This window comes from Ornithodoros turicata, chromosome 9 (genome assembly GCF_037126465.1).
Source record: "Ornithodoros turicata isolate Travis chromosome 9, ASM3712646v1, whole genome shotgun sequence".
Classification (NCBI taxonomy): Eukaryota; Metazoa; Arthropoda; class Arachnida; order Ixodida; family Argasidae; genus Ornithodoros; species Ornithodoros turicata.
Genome location: NC_088209.1, coordinates 36264215 through 36288833, shown reverse-complemented (window position 1 = coordinate 36288833; position 24619 = coordinate 36264215). Strand labels below are relative to the sequence as shown.

General features: G+C 46.7%; 1 protein-coding gene across 4 annotated transcripts in view; it reads left to right on the top strand.

Annotated features, from left to right (window-relative positions):
- Positions 1 to 24619, top strand: part of LOC135368804 (protein qui-1-like) — a 336239-nt gene that overhangs the window by 198990 nt on the left and 112630 nt on the right. For all 4 annotated transcript variants that reach the window (XM_064602319.1, XM_064602318.1, XM_064602320.1 and 1 more), the window contains one exon: positions 14072 to 14115. The gene's annotated coding sequence lies outside the window, so the exon portion shown is untranslated. The remainder of the gene's footprint in view (positions 1 to 14071; positions 14116 to 24619) is intronic.

Here is a 24619-nt window from a genome sequence, read left to right as displayed (position 1 = left end):
TGCGAAGGTGAAAAAAGGAATGCTTCATATTACCCAAGCAGCACAATGTACTGAAAGTCGAGCGCAATAGGGGTGGACGGTACGTGTCTTATCAATGTTCTTTAGTGTCACGAATCTGTTCAGAGCCTTCCACCTGTACCCGTCCACCCCTATTGCACTCGACTTTCAGTACATTGTGCTGGGGGTAACTTCTTTGCACTTTTCGGGTGTTAATGTCTTGAGCTATGGCGCACAACTACATCGTGTACGTTTCACACCATATACAGGGAGGTGTTTCGTAAAACACCCTTCTAAATGGTGCATTCGGTAAAAAGCACCAGTTCAAAGGGCATACGTTTTCAGAAAACACCATTTCAGCAGTGGGATGTATTCCATTTTTAATACTTATCGATGTTTTGCAAACGCCTACTCCAACACCGTTATTACACGTTTCAGTTGTCCTTTCGAAATAGCGAAGGATGCCTATTTACAAAAACACCCTCCTTTGTTCCGCAAGGCAAACTGAAAGGTCTAATAACGGTCTCGAGAATGTCTTCAGATTGTGAAAAGGCGTTCATTTACAAAAGCTCCTTTTCTATACAGGTGGAGAACTAATCTACTATGTTTCCTCACATGTTTTATTAAAGTCATGCGAAGGAAGTCGCCATTGTAAAACTATTTTTCCAGTTACATAATAATCGCCCTGTAGAAAGCCGGTCCCACGCAAAGCGAGACCCACGTCGCCACATTGCTTTCTACCACCACCACCACCACCACCACCATCGTTATCATCATCCTTCGCCTTCTATGACGTTACCATTCCCTCCAATGTGACTGCAACCAGCACGTGTGATGTCCCGGGAGGGTTTCATAGGACCACCCGTGTCTCATAACATCCAATTCTGCACCCTGTGCCGTTCCCTCATGACAGGCCTTGCGGCGGAATTGTTCCGAAACTCCCTTTCGTTCTCGAAGCCAGGCATCGTGTCAGAGACACCTGTGTGAGCTTGTCGAAAGTGGTGCCTCGGGGAGGTGATCCTGTAGTGCCTTTCTCGTTAGCTGTGAGAGCCGTCCCGACGCTTCCTATACCAGCCCCGTCCCTTTGTAGCATGCCGCGTATGGGATAGCATAAAGGCACAGGGCTTGACAATGCAGTTCTCCTGCGGCGTCATCTTGGGCCGATCGATATAGAAGGGCACGTTTGGTGTTTTGTGATACAACTCGGTTGATACTACATAACAGCACGTATACAGGAGTGGGCCACTGGAAGCGCAAAAGCTGATGGGGCCTGTAGATACACCCAACAGTTTAAAGGGAGACTTTGCAACTGAGTGGATTTCAAGCTTGCGGTATTCCCACAATAATTTACACAAACTGAACACAGTTGTCAAATATCTCTCTCGAAAACGAAGGTGGAATCATAAAAAAAAACGACTTTTGAAGTTTGAAAAAGTCTGGCTCCCACCGAGTGTCGATGGAAGTACTTCTTTCGTTCTTCCTCTGATCTGCCAACGTCACCGTGCATTAGTCATATCATTCCCGCGCTGTTCCCTGACTCTCAGTAAAGCAGGTGACAACTGTTTCTTTCCATCAGTGTCTGAGTAATGTGATCCCGAATTTTGGTTCATTGCTATGTTTCGGGAATGTAACGCAGCGGCTACGACCGGCGCTTTATACTACTTGTCCCCTGCATGCAGGGTGACGTAACGCGTTGGCCTTCGGAGGGGAAAGTTTCTGCGACTCCTCTCCACGTTCCTGTTTCGGTTTGATTGCTCGCTTATTTGAGGCATAATTCGTCACACGGGAAAGGAACCAAGTTGATGGCAGGTATACTGTAAATGTTATATGCACCAACTACGATGTGCAGCAATTTTTTCGCCGATCGTTCCGAAGTATCCCTTTAAGATATCACGCTGTAAATTCACACGCACATGCACCTCGAGAGATGATGATGACCTAGAACCAGGCTAAATATAAGTGTAAGTAGGCAGTCACGAAATCTGTCTTCTCTTGTGCCCAGAAGGCACACGGGCCGAGGTACGCTGCAGAGCGTGCAGAAGACACTCTGACATACTACGTCTGACTTCGAATTGAAGCACAATAAACTGCCTCTCTTTCCCTCCCCCCCCCCTCCCACACACACACATAAAGAGACGATGATGAGATGGGGCCTGTCTCATATGTTGCAACCTGGTATTTACTGATCGCGGCGCAGCGCTGTGGAGCTCAAGATTGGCAAAGCTACAGAAACAACTCACGCGTTCGACGACTGCCACGGCACACACTTACTTCGTGTGTGCCGCGGCAAAATATTGACAGTATCAGTGTAGGGTATTTGACTAGTAATCCGTACTGGACGTGAAAGGTATATTGCTTGGTGCGGTTAGCTTCACTGAAGTGGGAGTTTGTTCTCTCTCTGTATTTTCGTGCCTTTTATAATGTCGTTTAGTACATGTCAGGAAAACCATAGCCCACTGCCTTACGTCTTGCGATCAATAAGCACTAACGGAAAAGGAAAACGGGAACGCGCTAAGATCGACCCAAACATTTTTGTTACCAACGAACGTGGCCGCTAAATCGATTAATAGCTAGCTATAGGGCGCTCTGGCAGCGATGTAACCACGTTCATGCTTGTGAACTGGTGTGTGTGTGTGGGGGGGGGGGGGGGGGCGACAATTCGAGAACTTTTTCTACTTTCTTTCTCCTTCTTCTTTTTCTTTTCTTTTTCGTTTGTCAGTTCCCGAAACAAAAATGTGAGGAACTCGCGCGGAAGTCTTCCCTTCTATTTCAGCGGTTCTGCGGCTAAAAGCGAGCTTTCGAAAGATCAATAATGGGAACGTTTTATTTGGTCAATATAATGTGTCTGACCGAGAAACTTTTCGGGAAAATATATTGCGAATGCTGGATTTTTTTATACTGTGCTTATCAGGAGACTTGACATGTTCTTTTTTTGTTTTTTTTTGTTTGTTTTTTTGTTCTGTCACTAGCAATTATTTCAAGGAAGTACACATTAAACAGTTACACGTTAAACACTTTAAAGAGGCCGGAGCCAACTGCAGAATAATATCTCCTGTCTCCTGAGATGTTGAACACAGGTGTGCCGTGAAACAGAAAGCAAGTGTCACACCTCTTTTGGCACATTATGCAAAATGCAAAGTGTCCAGACCAGGCGGTACCATCCCGTTCTCAACCAATCAGGAGAGAATCAGGAGAGAGGAGAGTCATTGGGAATTTCGGAACGATCATCGACTAGGATGGTTGAAGTTCTCTCTGGATAACACAAATCATCGGACGCCGTCCGCAAACCGAAACTATCGAACACATCCTGCCTTATGGTCGTGCATATGCTGAGGTGCGGGACAAATACATTGGACACTACTGCTGAAATTGTACGCTGGATGATGTACTACATCCCAAAGGCTCTTCCACTCGAAGATATATGCTTCTAAACTCGCAGCTTATATCCTGTTTCCTCCTCCAGGAAAAAGGGACTAATCCGAAGGCTATGACCCAGAGTTTGCTGTAGCTCACGCGACCTCTCACCGGTCCTATATAAAGCAGTGACCCCGCTACAACTCAACTCTCGATCGTCATCATTTCAACATTCCATATAATACAATCTCATCTCATTATGGCTACAGTCATGACGCTGACCACATGAGTGAAGTCAACAACGGCAGGCCGGTACCTTCACACCTATACCACCACCTGGAATGTACTCGTATTAGTACAGTTGTAAGAAGATACACTAACGACCGCCTGACCTGACTCCGTCGGGTCTCACATCTCAATTTTTTTTTTCTCGATCAATCAATCAATACGCTAACGTTGCAGATCTAACGCGTGTGTCTACAAACGCAATGGGAAGATTCCGACCAACCGCGTTTGCAAACAATTCCTTTCATGTCGTTCCGAGTTGCGTAGCCTATCCGTGCATTCATACGAGCGACGTTCTCCAGAACATTCCAGCGGAAGATACGCAAAACGTCGTAGCTTTTTGCTGCCACGTGAGCACTCAACGTCATATATTTTCGTCCACTTCTAACCGTGAGGAATATTCTGCGGCGCAGTCACAAGGTGGGATCCATAGCAGACGACAGGACTGATGGTGTCGTCTGCTATGGAATCCATTGTGTCGTCTGCTATCTGCGCAGTGCGCCACTGTGAATACTCGACATGAGACGCGACGGAACTTCCGCCCCGTAAGGCGTTCCTTGCTGTTCCTTCCACCAGAATATTCCGCGGGAATATCGTTCGTGAACACACGGTATCGGTAGTGGTTATACATTCCATGCGGTAAGTATAAACAATCCGTATATGGTAGTTGGCTACGATAGCTACGAGCTGTAGGTGGTTACGCGGTAGAACTAAAAAAACAAACACATCTATGAGAGACTGACGACAACAATGTTAGCCACAGAAGTCAAGCGAGTTGAATTAGTTTCCAAGGCAACCCCTTTCGTTATGGTGGCTGTTTCGTGACGCGCAGATTCATTTACATAAGAACTTGTATCTCATTCGCCGCTTTTACAAAAAGAAATGCGAAATTATTACGAAAACGTCGTACGAGTACGTCGCAAGGCACAAGAAAAGAAAATTTTCTCTTTCACCTCTCTTACTTCTTCCGAATACATTTAATTTCTCCCGTCATTCGGTTTCTTTTAGATGTTATGTAAACACACATCTAGTTGCACCACGCGGTTCTTCTTTCGTTCTTTTTCGTTTTCGGTGCAACCCGAATACCTGCTCCGATGTTATTCCCAGGCCCGAATCGTTCCGTGGTTTCTTCACGCAAGAAGACGATTTTCCGTCGTAATATTTCTTATTGCTGCTTTTGGCCGGAGAAAGCTTAATGAGCTCTTAAAATAGCTAGAATTCCTCTCGCGAGAGACGAAATTATTGCGCTCTCGCAGGAAAGATATAGCCAGAGTTGCTTCGCCGCGCTAACACGGAATAAAAAAAAAAACAGGCAGATATGATGCAAGTTACATCAAATCAGCGCCAGCGACAGAGATTTTTATTGGAGCTCGTCTGTAGCTACGCGCATGGTTCGCTCTGTAGAACGCGGTCCGCAGCAAGATCTTCTTGGTCAGCACAAGGGTGTTGTGCTTGATCACGACCTACTAGATTATAGCGACCATGTCATAATCGGCTACCCCTATGAGGAGCCGAGGAGCCCTTGCGCACGGTCCGCTAGGGGCGCTACTCATCGGCCCGCGAGATCTCCATCATGATTGGACAATGGAAATTTGAATTTTGAACGCGCAGAAGCGAACGTACGACTAACGTAGCAGACGACAGCAACAGCTCTATGAAAACGCGTAGAATGATGATGATAATCAACTTTCGAAAGAAGCACCTCCCGTGGGATATACACCGCTTCTACAAAAATGCTAAGGTAAGCTGAAGTACAAAGTATTGCAGGAATTGCAGGAATAGGAAGCAATAACCGATCCGATGAGTGGCACCACCGCTAGCTTCCAAATGCGGCGCTGGGAAGGGGTGCCTATGACATGGTCGTTATAATCTAGTAGGTCGTGTGCTTGATATGCTTCAGGGTGTTCGTCGGCAGCGGGGCGTTGAAGGACCGTAAGGGGTGCCTTATGGGTCACTGTAGTATGTGGAGGTTGGTTCACTGTTGAAAGTTTCAGACAGGAACGCATGTATCTTGGCGAGGCGGTGGCGGATAGGTGGTTGGAAAGCATCTGGCCTCTACGAGTATGTCTGTTTGACTGTCCTAAAGGCCCGGTTTCACCGACGCGAGTTAACACGTGAACCAAGATCGGACTCCGCTAAACTTGGTGTTAATCGCCAACCCTGATGCCGTATACTCAACTTGCCATACCCGTCTTCATCGAGGTCTGCGACCGGTATACGTGCGAACGAGGGGTAATCGGACGCTAACTTGAGCTCTTGGACCACACGGCATTCAGCTTGTCCAAAGCTGTTGACCTGTGGAGCACTCCGGCACATCAGTATACCGGGCTCTTCGCTCCCTCTTTGGCTTCCTTCACGCTACCTGCCTCCTCCAAGAACTCCACACCTCCACCTGTCATCTCTCCCCCCCCCCCTTTTCTGCTCCTCTTTAATTCATCCTCTCGTATTAACCTCTTTGAAGTAGGGTAGGGTCATGTGAACACAGCGGGGAATGATCCCATGTCGTCGTCACTATTCATTCATTTATTCTTGTTGTTTTTGTCATTCCTGTTTCACCAATACGGGATAGCGAGATTTTCCGTCAAACAGGGTCGCCTATAGAGTCATTGGTAACACACGGTTGACGATTAACACCAAGTTTAAGGAAGTATTTCGGTTCAAGTGCTACCTGGCGTTGGTGAGACCGAGCCATAGTCTTCCCTTCGCCCATCCGGGATTTTACTTGAGGAGTACTTGAAATTATAATCTACGCTATCGTTGTGGACAAGTAAGCAGAAGCGGATAGGTAGATGGCTCTGTCGTGTACTCCTTTTGTGGCTTTCGGGACCGAATCGGGCATGGAACGCGGTAGGATTCAATCTGCATACGTAGAATACGTTTTTTTCCCCTCCAGGGCTATCATGCATGAAGTGGACTTCCAAGTCGTCCTTCAGTTTACTAAATCGGCTGCCCAGGCTATCAATAGCAAGGGGTAACAGTCCCTTGAGTTTGAGGAACACACAAGATGATGAAAGATGGAACGATGAAAGATGAAAGTCACTGAAAAGGTTAGCCGGCTGTAGGGATCGAACCCACATCTTCTGGATTGCCGGTCCAGGGCTCTACCAATTGAGCTAAGCTAACACGCCTCTCCACTGACTTTCGGGGTGCGTCATCTGAAGGAACGACAAACCAGCCACTCACTCTCACTCACCCTCCTTTCACTCTTACATTTTTGCTCACACACACATTCATACGACGGAAATCGACGCAAGCGGCACCTGTTGAACAAGAGTTGATTTCTTAGGCAATTTGAGGCTTGTTTGTATCTGTCCCTCTATGTTGTTCCAGCCTCAGAACATCAGTTTATCTCTTGTTCACACAAGATGAGTTTCTTCTCGGGGTAACGTTCACGCCGCATTTTGATCACGGGCATGGCAGCGGGGACTTAGCTGTGCTGTGTTGGCAGATCTCGGCCATGTGATTAGGGGATGTGATCTGTATCATAAGTAATGAAAGAGAGGTTCGACGATACCGTGTGATCCACATTACGGAGGCGCCATTCACGTTGGCATCGATGCTATAGGTCTCTGGCCTAATACCGGGCCGCATCGTCAAGCACTGTTTATATTCCTGAACTTTCCGAGGGACACTGATCTCCCCTACGCGGCTTCACTGAATTCATATTGTGACTTGTATGCCTTGTGCCATGACGTTATCTGGTCATTAGGGATTCGAACGGTGACTCTTGGGTTATATAGTGCATGTTGCGCTGGGGAGGAAACTTTACGCTCTTACGACGGACTCGGATCACTGTTCACTAATCACGTCATCATTTCATATCCCCTACTGACCAGTGAGCCCTGGGTCTGTGACGAACACATTAAGTGGCAAACGTCATAATTCTTCGTCAATTCATTTGTTATTGTCACCTCCGGTAGTCTAGCCTAATCAATACTATATGGAGAAAATATAAAAAGGCTTCGTGTCCACGAGAGGTGGTAGCCAGAATACAGTTCGAACGGTTAGGAACATCTAGAGCTCGACAATTTTGTTGAGTATGTTCAAAACCGTCGTTCTTTGAGGAGGAGAGCGATTGAAGAGCGCTGTCACCTACATTCTACTTCTGAAATAACGTTCTGTTGTTTCACTGAGTATTGTGACGATAGGTGTCCCGGGTGGCATCTAAATAGAAAGACGATTATGGCGCTTTGGAGAACGTCAGTCTTTGTGCAGGATATTTCCGCAGTCAGAGATCAGATAATGCATCCAAACTTTTTTGGTGGTAATATGACCCTTCTAGCACATGCAAAAAAAAAAAATCCCTCGTTTACTTGGGCTCTCTGCTAACACGCATTTCTGACCTCTACAAAATTGTCGAAGTACCCGTTCAGGGGTAATGCAGCCAGTGCGAATTACATGGCTTCGGTGGCTACTTCATTCATGTTCTTATTCGTTCATTCGTTCATGTTCTTATTACCTATTTCTAAGGGTTGGTAGCAGTGATTACCAGTCTATGAAGGTATCTGAGACCCATTGGGCTCACTGACATTCGATTTGTATAAATTTTCACAATTTCCACAAATCTGTGGTAATTTCTAAATGGAGTGTTGCAGCGACCTGGCGCCAGCAGTTTTACACTTTTACGACTTGTGGAAGCTTAATAAACGCATTAAAGAAATTATTTGACCGTGCGTTCTATGAGCGCCCGTTTTAATGAGAAGCTTTCGTGCGGCAACTGTACTCCATCGGAAGAAAATGTGACTGTACAGTGGGCAAGATTGGAACTAACAAGCGGGAAAGAAAAATTTATTTTGTTTTGCTGTCCTGCTTCCTTGCTATGTGTTCCTCTGCGTGGTCTCTCTGTTTTTTTTCTTTTTTTTCACCCGGTGAAGAACAGTTTCTATACGAAAGCTTCTCGTTTAAACCAGATTATCCTAATTGTTTGAACGTTGTTCTGAATAATCTATGCACGCAGGTTTAGTAGAGATGACCAAAATACAGCTGGAATTTTCGTTTCTTCGTTTTACTTACGTCCTAGACGAGGCGGGAATGCTATTCCTTCGCTATTCCTCGCTACTCCTCGATTAGTTTGATGCTTCGAGTCTTTACACCCTGGCCCTTTCGCTGAACTATTCCCGGCACCGTTGCAAAGTGCGGCAGGTCATCAGCAACTTCGAATCGGCACTAAAGCACCCTGTACGACCATTACCTTTATTCTATGCAAGTGACGTCCTGATTAAGACTTAATGCGCAGCAAAGAACATTCATTATACATGCAGTGTTCGACTAAATTATGCTGAGTATTCGCGGAAATGCACTTGTTGCTTAATGGAGGCTTCCGCGAAGTTCAAAGTTCACAGGAGCAGTCAAAGTGGAACACCGGAAAGGCTTTATCTGGGTGACGCTTGGTCTGTAGATATACATTCAGGTTAGGATGTGCCTCCTCATTTCGCGTGGTTTCAACGGCAAAGACCGTCGCAGTGCCCTAGAAGCAATTTCGGAGAGCGCCGCTTGCACGAAGAAAGCTTGCTTTACCCCTCCTCTTCGTTTTATTTATTTCCTATTTCTTAATTTTATTTATTTATTTATTTATTTATTTCCTTTTCGTCTAATAAATATGCCCCCCCTCCTCTTCCGCCTTCGCCACGTGAACATAATATTAATGCCGTGATGGTACATGTAAGGTTTATCTGCCTAGTGTGGCACTATGTTGCACGTCCCGCAGGGTAGCAGTGAGGATAATCTCGACCACATGGCGGTTCTTTTGACGTACTCCGGAAACCGCCGACACACGGTGCTGGGAGCAATGTTTACCTTAGCTTAAATTTCTTCTCGCGGAATGAAATATGCCGTAACCTTGACAGCAATACAAAAGGAACGGCATTCGTCCGCCGCGTCGTTCGTGACTTACGCGCAAACGGAACCTACCAGAATTTACGCTCTTCTCACCTTTTTCAAGAAGCGCCATACGGCGCGCCCTGCCATTGGTCATCTCAAACAATCTCCCTCGATTATTGAGCAAATACGTATTTCGAGAAGACCAATGACAGGCCGCTCCGCATTGCCGCCCGTCTTGAGAAAGAGAGAAGAGGGAAGGTGTAAACTGCGATTTCGTTCGCATAGAAACCATGAACTACGCAACGGATGAATCTCGTTCCTTTTGTATTGCTGTCAAGGTAACGGTACCTTTCATTCCACGAAAAGAAACTTTAGCACTTTCGTGCCCCTTTCAAGGGACGGTCGCATCCGGAAACCCATCGATACCACAATATGTTCGGCATCGGACGACAATCTATACCCGGCCAATTGTTTCTTTTAAAAAAAACGCGCTTAGATATTAAATAAACAAATTTTAAATATCAGCGCTGCTTCCGCGGCCGCAGGAGCTCCGAAGGCGGTGACGTCACTCCCTAAGCGGAGGAGTGAGAGGGCGGCGCTCAGAGGAGGAAATGCGCCGTCCAGACGTACCATAACTCTATGAGACGCCCGCACGGCCGCGGCATTCAATTTTTCAAGCTCGCGCCCTCATTGGTTCTTAGGGAGTGACGTTTTCTGGTTTTTCCAGAGAGGGAATTCCGGAATACTCTCAACGTCCGGCGTCTGCTCATGTCATATTCCCTATATGTATCTTGTATATTCCGTCGAATAACAGTGAAACTGCGCCGCTGTATTCCGCGTGGGGCTTTCGATACCGTGGTCCAGTGATCCAGGAGGAATAAAATGACACTAGGTAGTTTCGAAAACGACTGGAACGGATGCGACCGTCCCCTTAATGATGACGTCACGTCGTTTAAGCGATGAGGCTTTGTTTATACGTGGCGTCGTTTTGACTCGTTGGGACGTCAGATCTTTTGATATATCGTAAAAATTTTGCGTCTTTGGCCAATGTACAGAACCATGTGGTTGTATTGCAATGCAAGTGCTACAGCGAACACATTTTGCAAGCCTTTTCATAATTATCATTTGGTTAAACTTTCGCCTACTACTATATACATTCGACTTTGTTTTCTTACAATTTTTTGTATTGTATCGTAAGGGTACTTTCTCCCATTACTTAAAGAAAAGCGGATAGCTAGCACACACCACATCCATACCCCCAATCTTCTACTATTATTATTATTCACGCAGTCATATATCCTTCTTCCTTACCTTTTTTGCATAAGAGGTGTGCGCATTGCATTAATGACCCTTTCTTTTTTGTCGCTATTATCCCCTCGCCCTATTCATCGGCATATTAATGCATCCGTAATTTTCGTTCCGAAGCTCTTTTGCTGGCTCCGTTTTGCCGCAGGCTGTTTTCCTACAGCGTCTGTATGGTAATATAATGATGGAGGCGCAAAAGTAGTCTTAGCACCCTTATTGATTTTTTTTTCTTTTTCTTTTTTTTTTCCCTAAGTGTTTTCACTAGCAGCCGACCTCTACAGTTCTAGCGAGCGCGATTATGCGTAAATAAAGTATCGCTGGGGCCGAACGCGCCCAAAACAATTTGAGCTACTGGGCTACACAAGCTTGCGTGCGGCTCTAGCGCCATTGGGCCATCGTTAGGAGCGGGCTCTTTTCTTCTGTCCTCTCCGCTTTCGATGTCGTAAGTGCTCGGGCGGAAGCACTATACGGCGCGGGCTTTAATCGTAATATTAAGCGTAACAATGCAGTGAGAAAAGCCTCGCTGGACTTCGCAGACGGGAAGCTGGTTATTCGCCGCAACGTTCTTTACACTGTTTTACTGTTCTCGTACAAGATTCCGTCTAAGGTCTCGAAAAATGTCCTTTTAATGTCTGTAAAGTTTCGAAGTTGCCCTATTTGCGTGCCTCGTTTAGCGCCGAAGCGGATGTAACGTACACGTATTGGTGTTTACGGAGAGTTCGTTGAATTCATTAGTGAGTTTTAGTATATCGTATACGCTGTCGCCTTTGCGTACACTAAGAGATAGCGTGGTGGTTCTGCGCAGTGCGCAACGCTATGTTTATGTCTTGCGCGTGCGCAGAAACAACCAACGCTTTTCATTTCATTTCGTTTATTTTATTCTACCGGAGACGTACAGATCGCTTGCGTACGGAAAGGCGATAGCGCACGGTATACTAAAACTCACTATTGCTACAATTAATTGGCCTTTTTTTTTAGAGCATTTGATCTCGAGTGGTTGTCAAGGATGACCTTCCATTTGAAATATACGCCATTGTTGTCATATTGCGTTCCACGCGGGCGTGCTGTTCACACGCAAACATACCCCAACAACACCGAATATCCTCTGGATGTACGAATACGTACGTCCGACGGATATCCTCAGAATATCCGTCGGACGTACTAATCCGTTAGGACATTATTCTTACATCCAAAAGATATTCCTGTGTTGTTGGGGATAGCGGCGCGACACGTCCCTTCAAGCGATTTGGCGTCACTTGCATCATCTGCTCATTGCAAAGCCAGTGCGGAAACTCACCCGTTGCGGACGTCAAGTATAGATGCGAGAGGTGCGTGGTTCGATTCCAGCCGTTGTCCTGCCGTTTCGGCATCACCCCCTTCCCCCCCCCCCCCCGTACACCCTATCTTATTGAGTAACGCATTAAAGATGCTTACAGATGTCTTGAGGCGCTCTTCGTGCCTGCGCTCTTCGTGCCTTTAAAGGCGTTGCGACACTTACTGAGCTCTGACGTAAGGGGAGCGAGGGGATAACACCTTCCTATTCTCGAAAGCACGTGTCTGTTCTCGAAAGCACGTGACCTCTCCTGTGGCCCCCGTCACTGGCGAAGGCATCTGCCGTGATGTCGCAGCATGATGAGTCCTGTATTCTGCGCGTCAGTTACCCCCTCATAATCACAAAATAACGTTGTTGTCGTTGTGTGCTTTAAAGCTCGGAATGCGATAGCCATCTACTACATTTATATCTCGTAAAACTTTGAGGCGAAGCTTCCCACAACTTCAAAACACTGGCGTATTTAAAGCACTTATTCATTCCGGGTCTCGTTTGTATCGATGGCGCAGATGATAGAGATTAGCCCGAACGACCGGTAATTCATTACGGAAATGACCTTCTCTCCCACAACAAGCCAGTACGAGGGATGCGGCGGCAGGTGGATCCTGTACTATGAAGAGCGCGTGAAGGCATTGTAAAAGAGCCCGTATACGTGGTGAAGTGTGACTAAAGAGCGAGGAAAATATCAGTCGGCGTGAGAACACCGCCGGTGGAGTGTCCGGCACCAGTGTGCTACGACAAAAGATGGCTCCCAAATGGATCCACAAATAGCAGCATGGACAACAGCAAACATGAGGAAGCTAACGAGACGTGCTGTTCGCGCCGCCATCGAATAGGTTTTCTTTGTTTTTATTCTATATTACCGTCGCGAAGCGACTGTGGCTATGACCGGCGTACAGACGTGAACAGACGGAGAGAGGACAGCAGGAAGGGGTGTGAGGACAGGGGAGGAGTGTTAATACCTGGGCCGACTTCAGGGGGAACTGCACCGAAGTTCTGGAGTTGATCAGCCGTTCTTAAGCCGTTCCTAAGTTGATCACAGCTATATAGTTCCTGGTTTCGAATGTGAAAAACAGATAATCCAGCACGTTCTTTTCAAAACAGACGTCCATAACATAGACCATCTAACCGCGACGCCCAAAGTAAGGGACAACGCATTTTCTGCCATCTGACACTATTCGAAATTCGTCACCGCAAGAAAATGAGGCTGCTGAGCTGTATATCTTAATCTTCATCCAAGATGTGGAGATCCAGATCATTTTTCAAGCCAGGTCACCCCTCGATAGGGAGGGGAAAATACGTAAAAAAGGCTATGCACGGAGGTTACCACACTTCAACGTAACACTCTACACATTGCCGCATTGCGGCAAGGAGAGCAAGGGGGATATGCTTTATGTATTTGCTCACGTACAGAAATGATGCCATTTTTTTCACCGCAAAAAGAGGTCCAACAAGAATTTAGCGGTCCTGTAAGTTAGAATTATCCAAAGGCTTCTTCAAGGCTATCGTTTGTTGTTGTTGTTGTGACAAGCGGAAGGACATGCGTACACTTTAGCGTTGCGCTGAACGAATATTTATCAGTTTGCCCCGAACAGAAAACGGTATAGCCTTGAAGATAAGTCTCTGGATAATTGTAACTTACAAGACCGCCGAGTTCTTTCTGGACCCTTTTCTGCCGTGAGAAAAATAGCATCATTTATGACTGTGAGGAAAGACATGAAACATATCTGGTTGCTCTGCCTGTCGCAATGCGGAGCTTCTCGGGGACGTCTCCTAAATCTTGCCGGCCGACGGCAGGAAGGAGTTCGAAAACAAACACCTTTGTTCGGAGGTATCCTTTTCTGCAAAGAAATACGCCGCGATGCAGGGCCTCTCGATGGCTTTGGTGCGGACAATATATTGCGGACCTGCGTCACCCCCTGCTCGCTGTCATTTTTTTTTATTAGTTTATTATTATAGCGTTTGTTTATCTATTTGCAGCTCCGAAGCACAGAGCAAGGTAGAGGTATTGCAACACTGAAGAGGTAAGTAACAAGCTTTCTTATGATATAACAATACATCCCCAAGACCCCAACAACAACGAATATCCTCTGGGTGTACGAATAATGTCCTAACAGATTCGTACGTCCGACGGATATTCTGAGGATATCCATCGGACGTACGATTTCGTTAGGACATTATTCGTACATCTATAGGACATTCCGTGTTGTTGGGGATGATACAAGCAATATAAAATTATATCCAGTCGAGCTAATTACCTATAGTTAATTATCGACATCCATTAAGCATTACAGCTCATTAGCGATAGTTTGTTGCTGGCATTACAACATCTGTCCGGGAACGTGACAACTCTGTGTTCTGTTACACACACCGAGGAAACCCAATACATGACGATTGCTGCTTATGCGGCCCTCGGGTGCGGCACTGGAAGAAGATGAGCTAGGGAGCTGCTTTGGCACGTGCTGTGAATAAGCAGTTCTCTCATAGAACACCACGTGTGTCAACCTCCTCTGCCCTTAACAACGATATCACATTCGGTAGGACACAAAACCTACCTTTGTTTTGAAGTTAATCTACTATGTGCCTTACAAAGATACAGAATCGTTTTGCAAACCATCTCTATACATTACTGGCTAAGGCACCTGCTGTAACAGGAAGCGACACTTTGTAGCTAATTCGTTTTTCCGAATGGGACGCTGTCTTTTTATACAGAATCACGACCACAATAAAAATATATATCCTACTTTTTACTGCAAATTGGCTAAATAACGATAGCATAGTCATCGATATAATCGGCTTCTATTATTGGATCGAACGGAATCGATACAAGTAGAGCTCAAAGCATTGTCCCCTTTCAACCCGGCGAATGACAATAAACGGCCTCGACTGTTTTCCTTTGCGTGGCATTGATCGACCCGATCGAAGTTCCGCCACCAATGAACGTTCCACCATGCAGAAAGGGAGGAAAATGATGTTCGCATCAGGTGTGCTGTTCGATCACAATCAATCCTATGTTCAATGCTATCAATCCCGCGTTCAATCCTATCATTCCTGTTTTTGATACTATATAACTTTATAAGGCAGAGACTGCATGGATTCATCACACGACGCATTCAGCTACTCCATAACAGCATAAACAGACCCCACCCAAAAAGAAAACAAAAGAAGAAAAAAACGCCACTTCCGCCCCCCCCCCCTCCCTACGTGGAGGTTATCAAGAAAGCGCAGACCAAATCAGCGGGCTAGCGTAGTGCACAATGAAGCACACGGTAGAGCATTATCCAATGCACTACTAAAAGTCACAAGCGCTGACAAGGCAGTGTCCATCTTGTTTAGGTGGCCAAGTACCCAGCACTTTTACGAGGTCAACGTTTCGAGTGTCCAATCGGTCGAGAGCAGATTTCATAGTGGCTCTTTGAGGTGCAGTACCTGCAACAGTGTACGAGAATCTGCTCGTAGTGTCTTCCACGGTTGCACAAAGTGTACATTTCGCTGAGTCAGCACTCCCAATTTTGTGGAGGAATTGGCGCGAATTCTATGTTCAATCCTGTCATTGCTATTTGATTTTTTCCATCCAGTCCAATCCACTGTTCTCGGCAAGTGTACACCGCCATTGTCGTCTGTTCCTTTTTTTCTTTCTTTCGTTTTTTTTATGCATATCCAACCAGCAGCGTATTCGTTATCTAACTTGAATATTCAGAGTGAGCTTTACGCACTCCAGCCTGTGCTGCTAATGCTCGGCCCCGAGATCCTTCCACTCGTCTTTCAACGCTATATGCCTGCGAAATTACGGTTGATTTCGGACTCCCCGAGGTGGTGGTCGCATAGCGTATAAGAGGGATGGTGAAAGTTGGTCCAGTGTCAGACTCATTGCAGTGCTGTTAGTATTTTCAGTTCGGCTGTGGTGACCGCATGTGCATTAGCCTTCCTTGTCCTCTCGCTCTTGCTGTACTACAGCTAGATAAGTTGTGGGAAAATTTATCATGTACGTAATACAGAAGCTGTACTCAACACAAACTCTAGGGGTTTTTTTTCGGCTATAGTAGAAGCATCCAGTATGGGCATGGCTTTTCGCTGTTGTTTTCGCATATTCTTAGTGTTGTATTCGAGATTCTGCAGTAGTGTTCAGAGGTGTAGGTAACATTATATACGAGGGGTGTTCAAGTCAAACCGGGACTTTCTGTCCCCTGAGTGTACAAATGGCTCGCGCTACTTCTTTTTCGTCATTTTCACACGCGACAGGCCTCCGCGTTCACCACGTGGTGGTCCAAAGTTTGTGCCAAACAGAAGACGCATGCTGGACAAGATGGCCGACAACGAGGTGAACACGCACATCGAACAGACAATTGTCATGAAGTTTCTCGTGAAGGAAGGCGTGAGTCATCTGAAATTCACAGAAGACTTCAGGCTCGGTATGGCCACCATACACTTAGCCGCAGCAAAGCGTTTGAGTGGTGCAAACGGTTCCAAAACGGCCGTACATCTGTGCAGGACGATCCCGCCCGGGGCGGCTCAGAGCCCAGTGTCAGAGTTCCTGAGAACATCCAACTTGTGGAGCGCCTGATCCTCAAGGACCAACGGGTAACATGTCTCGAACTGGCTCGAAAGACGGACCTTTCTGTGGGAACATTGAACACTATCATTCATGTTCTCATTCACACCTCCAGTTTCGGAAAGCCGGGCCTCACCACCAAGGGAGTCCTCCTGCTACAGAACAATGCACGCCCGCATACCGCACATCTCACGACACGCACCTTGCAGGAACTTGGCTGGGAGTTGCTGCCACATCCCCCTTACAGTCCAGACCTCGCCCCCAGCCCTTTCCATCTCTTCGGTCCACTGAAGGCGTCCCTTGGGGGCCGCCACTTCAGCTGCGATTACGAGGTCAAGAATGCGGTCACATCACATCACATCACGCGCCGGTAATGATTTCTACGCTGCTGGCATCCAAGCCCTCGTGAAACGCTGGGACAAGTGCATTAGTGCAGCTGGAGATTACGTTGAAAAATAAAACTAATTTCTCGCCTGCACGTTCATTTTACTTTTGCGAAAAATGAAAAGTCCCGGTTTGACTTGAACGCCCCTCGTATATCATTGCTTGTCCAAGCGACTATACTTGCTTTTACTTTTTAGCCTTACACAACTAATTGAAGTTGGGCTAGATATATTCGTTATACTAGCGGTATCTTTGTTACATAATGGAAATTCATGGTTATAACAGTAATTTCTGCAGAGAGCCATCGTTCGCAGTGGCTTGGTGAAATTCTCTTGGGCAAACTGCCTCGAGGGTTGCCTCCGTTTGTGCTACGTACTTTATTCATTGCGAAGCGCGGTGTTCGCCTTAAAGTGATTTCCCGACGTGGTATACACGATGAAGCTGCTACGCAAGTACCTTGCTTTTTTAATAGGCGCTTCTACTCCTTACTTACCATTCACGCAGCGGAAACGGAAATTTGCAACTTGCAGTAGACGAAGATTTAGCGGCGCGTGCTCGAGTTCGCTATGAATTAATTCGCTTCTAGAGGAACGTGGCTCCAAGAACGGCGCTCCCGTTCTATTATGTCTTGCCCGAGGATATCCGCCGCTTTCCTTCGGAACAGCTCCTCACACCCGCTTCTCATTTCCGCGAATGAAATATGCATACCTCAAGCGCTAATTTCCAGTACATTCTCGTGTCTTATTTGAAGACCTCGTTTCTTAGGTGCGTCCCCGCTTTTGCCACTATAGGCTTTCATCATCTCGCGAAATTAGCTTTTTCAGACGAAGGCAAGGGCGTCATTAACGCTTCGTAGTGTTTGTGTTCCTGTCATTGGTGTCAAAACTGGTTTTCGCAGCGTGCGATCGGGTATGGAACTCGTAAAATGGTCTGGAAAAGAAAGATGATGTTTCCCAGGCCGCGTCACTTTAAAGGTACGGTAAAACAGTATTCGCTGAGAGGTCGACCTATAGGGGGCGACACTGTCACAGTTCTAGCGTGGACAACACGCCGGCCGATGTTCGGAGTTGGTGGTTCTTTTCCGTAATTCTAGTGTATATTCACCGGAAGATCACTTGTGCCGCGATGGTACGATACTGTTCGGTTTCCCAGTGCTCCACCCACTGCACTGAACACGGAATAAGCGTGTAAAAGCAGACGACGCGAGGAAGCTGTCCACACTACGGTAGTTCATCGTTCCTCCGCAGCGCGCCGACACCGTTCAATCTCGGAGCGAGTAGAGGTGCAATAGCAGAAAAAAATTCACTACTCCCTGACCTGTGCCTCTGGGTGCTCTTAGTCACAGTTTCCGTCATACAATTGCACACGCAGTTTTTAGAAAATTAAATTGAAAGCTACGGGCAACATTGTGCCGAAGTTGCCTTCGGCTTCATATTGCCGTCAAGAGCTGCTGTAAAATTACATTGCATCAGCATAACACTGGGTCCATAACGAGAAAAGCCGGTAACGTGTCGGCTATGTTGCCATCAGGAGTTCCGCTGCACGCCTTCTTTTTTTTCTCTCTCTCTCTCTCTCTCCTTACAGTGAAGAAAACGAGCTTATTTCGCATTCTGTGCATTTTAATGCAAAATTGTCTTCTCTGATGCACAACACTTGTTGGTGACAACGGCGCTCCCGTGGGCTGACGTCTCGACAATAACCTTTTGAGAAAGTCCAAAGAAAATTACGTGCGGTTCCTCTAGCTCGTGTTTATCTGTAGGCGCTGTGTATAGACGGATGAACTGCATGATGCAAGCTCAGCACTGGCCTACATTCTACGGCGCTTTTTCGCAATAGACGATTTTATAAAGATGCGCGCGCCACCAAGCGCGCGCGGAAAGCAGCATGGGAACTTTGAGGGACCCTGCTCTGTCGTCTGCTTCGGTTATGGTTTACCCTGCTAGACGCTTCCGCTGCGCACAGCCGGGAATGTTGTTATTGTTCTTCTGCCTCCGCATCTTGTCGTCTCGTAATGCTCTAGGGCGCTCTGAGTTCCCATGAGCCCTTGCGTTTGGCGCTTGCTGTTCTACAAAAAAAAACAAAAAAAAAACATGCACGTCATATTCCGTAGACCAGGGTCCCGCAGAGCAATAGAGGTCTCAAAGGTCTCATCGCAAAACTGGAGGATATACCGCTACTTCGGCCGTAGGTTGGCCTGTAGTTGGCAATACAAGGTCTTCGCGTGTCGTGCGGAAGGTAGAGCGGTACAGACCCAACAGTGTGAACGTTTGATCATGGCATTTGGAGGAACACGTGACCTCGCATGCTGCCTATCCCATATTAGTTCGAGGTTGCTGATGTTGGAACAGCCGTGTGATACCGCATACTTTTCTTACTGAATGTTATGTAGCTGTATGAAGCAGGCGGCTAACCATTCCAGAGATAAAGCACTTGGGAGGCAGAAGAGTAGGAGGCAGACGACGCAAACTTTCAATTATCTAAATCGATTATTACATTGGACCCCACAAGTGTCTTTGCATGTGACCGACTTTGAAGGAACCAAGCCGAGCGGAAAATGAAGTGAAGTTTATTCTAATTAGAGACACGCATGCAGTTTTGCTCTTATGCTTCATGTTCCAAGAGGGATTCAATTTGAAGCACTTTACATGTGTCTGACAACTTACTTTAACGCATACGGCCGTTTCACATCAGTGCTCTGCTTGCTAAGCAAATCAGTGCCGCATTTTGACTTTGTTTAGCGTGTTGACCCTGCTGAATTCGAATTTTCTTCATTTCATTATGTTCTTGTTCTTGTCTCGGGGGGAATCGCCGTTACCTTGTCTCAGGCCTCACTGGCCCTAAGATGCACTCTCAATGGCAACATGAGATCACCACCCACTCACTGCTTTACTTACGTTGACCCCACATTGTCCCTTACTCGCCCCCGCCGAATGCCACGTTCCTTTACCACAGTCTTCCACCTCATGACACTTAATGTGACGTTTACACCGCCTTTTAAACATCTCCTCGGTGTCGGCGCATCCAGCCTCTGTTCCACTTGTGATGTGCGCGGTGACCTCCATCACATCCTCCTGGTCTGCGGACAGTGCGATCGCGAGCACGCCCTCATGGAAACTGCTCTGCAACACTCCGATCAACGCCAGTTCAGCTTAGCTAAAATTCTCGGGCTATCTATCCCCTCACATCAGATGCAAGGTCTACGAGTTGTTGCTGAGTTCCTCTCCAGCACTGGGCTAATGGACGAACTCTAAAAGGACACTTTTCCATCATCATCCCTTTCTCATCCCTTCCGCAAGAGCAATGGGGGCAGTGTACCGCCATAGCGGCGGCGAATGACCCACCACGTCGTCATCCCATTTATATATATATATATATATATGTGTGTGTGTGTGTGTGTGTGTGTGTGTGTGTGTGTGCTCTCTCTCTCTCTCTCTCAAAAGAAGAGGAAGTTCTTTTTCTTACTTTTTCTAATGAACGATTCTGAAACTTAGGATGAACTAAAGTGTTCTATGAAAGTCTCTATGACGACCAATAGACTCTATGACTCTATGAAGACTCTATAAAGACCAACTCATTATAATAATAAGAAGACCAATAGCATAAGCACTGAAAAGTTCCCAGCAAGGGAGAGGCGTGTGACGTCTAAAGTGTGAGTACTGTGTGATATATTGAAGTTCACCAGTGAGGATCGAACCGACACCCAGCAGTTGGTGGATGAAGTAGGGGAATGCGCATATCTGTGAATCATGCCCTTGATTTTGGATCTCAATACTCTTACGCTATGCTTTGGGGCCGTCCTTTTCTTTTTTACTGGGTGATGCTCACAAGTCGGCAAATTCACTCATGATGGCCCACACGAATATCATTCACCATCACATCATGAAGAATTATGCGACATTGCAGTCGGTGTTGAATGATGGCCGTGATGTTATGGGATACTGAAGTTGAAGTCGAATGATGAGTTCTGAAGCTGAACTTGTTTCATTGATGTTGGGTGATGGATCATGATGTTGGTGGGTTATAATGCTGATGTCGAATGATGGGTTATGATGCGATGTTGCGTGGTGTGTCACAATATGATATGGTGTTCAAGTTGATGTTGAATGAAGGCCTATGATGTGATGTGATGCTGAAGTTGAAGTGGAATGATGGCCTTTTAAGTTGATGGGTTGTAACATTGATGGCTTTGTGACGCTGATGCGATGAGCTGTCAGTAAGGCCTGCGAGGCTGCATGAATTTCTGGAAAAGTGCCTACCTACGGTGCTGCTCCACAACAGGTACGATAGGTTCTGAGCCACAGGACACCTTTTAGCACCTTACGTATAACCGCTCAAGTCGTGTCCAGTGAAATTTAATACATTCTGAGTAATTATATAACGAATAGACGAAGTAATGACGCGCCGTAGTTGAAGAGACAAATGCCGCTTTGGTATGTCACCACGGCGACACTTCTATGTACCTCTACGCTTCACGTACTGACAGCACGAACAAAGTCTGTCACCCCTGTTTTCAAACAAACTGTTTCCTCTGACCGATGCGGCATACCTGTCACCATGTCTATATTATTACCTGCTGCCGAGCAACCAATTATTCCACAGTCCTCTCCACGGAACTCGAGCCGCCATGCAATTTACATCAACCGTCGTTTGTTCCTGAGACAGCTGCGTCATCCCACCAAAAAAAAAGAAAAAAGAAAAAGAAAAACAGAGGCAGGCCAGGTAGCTCATGCTCATCATGCCTTTATTTGGGCATGCTGTGACAAGAGGGTGGCGTGTCGCCTAAACCTTTCCTAGCTAAATGAAGCCTGTCACAAATGCTGCCCGGGAACGCTGATCGAATGGAAACTGCGGGGACACGTACGGTAGGTTGATATGAGCTATATGGCGCGGGGTGACAGGTCTGTACCGAGAGCTGTCCGGACGTGTCTCACACGACCTGCCAGCGTTGCGCGCTTCTCTCTGCTTTACTTTTCTTTTTTACTGCGTAGGCAATGTGACAAAAACGAAAAAAAGAAAAGAACCAAACGAGTGCTTTCAGAGGTCGTTACGTTTATCATTCAAAGCCGGGAAATTGTCTAACTCCGCGAGTGAAGTGAGCGTACGAACATTAAAAATGTGGGCATACGCATTTTTTTTAAAGGCTCTCAGTTTCTCAGGCATGGTCGCGTTCACGTGTTTCCAGAACTTGGACAGGGCTATCTATAAGGTGAAGACACTTTTCTACATATTTTGTTTCGGAGACAGAGTAAAGTTTTTACTTTCCGTAGAGAGGTTCGGTGCTGTGCTGCGAGTACGGTAGCTGACTGCAGGGGACGTCCGACGAGAGGGATAACTCCACAGCAACAATATTTAATACAAATATTATATACAAGGCCTATACATATCAAGGCAAAGGCTTACTGGTCAGGAACTCGGGGGACGTGATGACGACAATGGAAGCGCAAATAAAAATGTCTACTTAGTTACAGGTTTAACCTTTACAGACCGGAAAAGATGCACGATTTCACCGAAGCCAAACTACTTGCTTGGTGTGTACGCGTTTTGTGCCGTAAAATAACACTTCTGGAGACGAGGGGTGTTGAAAGAGCTGAAAGGCGTGTCCACACGCCATTGGAAACAGTAGCGGAAACGAAATTCAAAGGTTGGTATCAGAAACGAAAATGCGAACGGCCAGTCTGCCCCACATTCGACCTGTCGCAATTCTAGAGAATGCTGCACCGATTCGTACTTAACACACTCGTTGGTGTGGGAGCCATGAAACCAGGCACGCCTGCTAACACGTGTTTGCTGAAAAAATAACAATGCAGAACATGATATAGGTACCACCTCCTTTCCTACGTTTTTTATGCAAGCGTGAAAGAACCACGAAAATAAAGTAGTCACTATCCGTGATGTGATGTGATAAAGAAAAAAAAATGGGGAACCGTAAAGCCCGAATCCCATAACAAGCGACACGCGGCAGATACACGCGAGAAGCGACAAAATCGACGTCACTGCCGCCGCACGAGCGTCAAAAAAGCTTTGTCGCGGCTTAATATTTCTGCATCTACTCCCAGTAGATATTTGTAGCATGTCGCTGAGTTCGTTGCCTGTTGTTTGACAAAACCAGCTAGATTTGGCGGCGTGAAACAAGAACTGAACGCGTGGGCAAGGGAGAGGGTGGAGAGGGCAACCAACAAAACTAGCAGACGAAGAAGTGGGCGGGGCGTTGGGTACTTCAACCGCAGCGCCACTGCGTTACGGCGAATATTACATAGCAACTTCATTACAATTTCTCCTCGTTTTGACGAATGAAATACTATTTTTGGTATATTTATGGCAATTTACAACTTAGCTCGAATAAAATAAGCATTGCTTCTCCAAAAACATCATTTCTCGGTGACGAAATGTCGCTGCTCAAATGGACCAGGAAGTCGCGCCATGACCAGACGCGACAGCGACAAATTCTGCAGCGCGTCGCGTGTCGCTTGTTATGGGGTCCGCGCTTAAGGTAAGGGCGAGGCAGTGAGGCCACCAGTATCGAGTAATACACGTTTTCCCGTGACGAACTTTATTTTGCGAGCTCGTATTTTGTTATGATGCTGAAGTGTGGTCACAGTCGAAGGCAGTTATACGCCTGTCGCTTCCCTATGGCCACGGGGGCTTGACGCAGTTGAAGTGACTCCCCAGGGAAAGTTGTAATGGACTTCTCTTGCACCATTAGCGTTCGTCGACTTTCCCGTATACCGACGGCCGTCATCACGCTTTCTTCTCCCACGCCACCCGTTGCATATCGATTGTATTATACGTTCACGAACGTGGAAAGCGATCCGCTTGGCGTCGCGTGTCCGGGATCCATGACGTTTGTGCACACACGAAACACTAAGATCTGAGAAGCAACTTTCCGTAGTTTCACGCGTATCAGTCGCACCGTGGATAAACCGCAGGACCCGTTTTTAGGAACGTTTGGAAAATATTCGGGCAGATAAGCCGCACTCGCAGATAAGTCGCGGGCGATTTGTGCGACGAAGGAGACCACAGAGAAGGCCATAAACCCTGTGGTCCATACTCTGGGGTCGGCATGGTGTACAACAAAGGCGGTAAGTTCTAGTGTTCTACCAAGATCGGATTGTGCCCTTGTTGCGTGTTGTTCGTGGATCGACGGGTCAGTGGCCTTCCAGAAGACATGAATCACTGCCAGCATTTTCGTTAAAGCTGCTTGGGGGAAGGCACCAGGAAGGTCAGTCTACTCGAATGTGGACGTGCCCCTGTTACGCATGGTTCGTGCATTGGCAGGGGGGTGCTGTTCCAAAGACACTGTCGGCCCTTTCGTTAACACCGGCGTATGGGGAAAATACCAGAGAAAAATAGTGTTGAGATAAGCCGCACCGGTGGATAAGTTGCAGAGCGCCCGTGAGAGAGAAAAAAATCGCGCATTAGCCGCGGCTAATACGCGTGAAATTACGGTATACTTCGAAAGTTATCGCCGAAAACGTTTTAATCATTTAGTGCACGTAAACGGCAGAATTTGAAGCTATATTGATTAACATCCGGCCAAGGGCGGTACCGACTCCACTAAGCTGTCACGGAGTTTTCGTCAACAACAACAACAA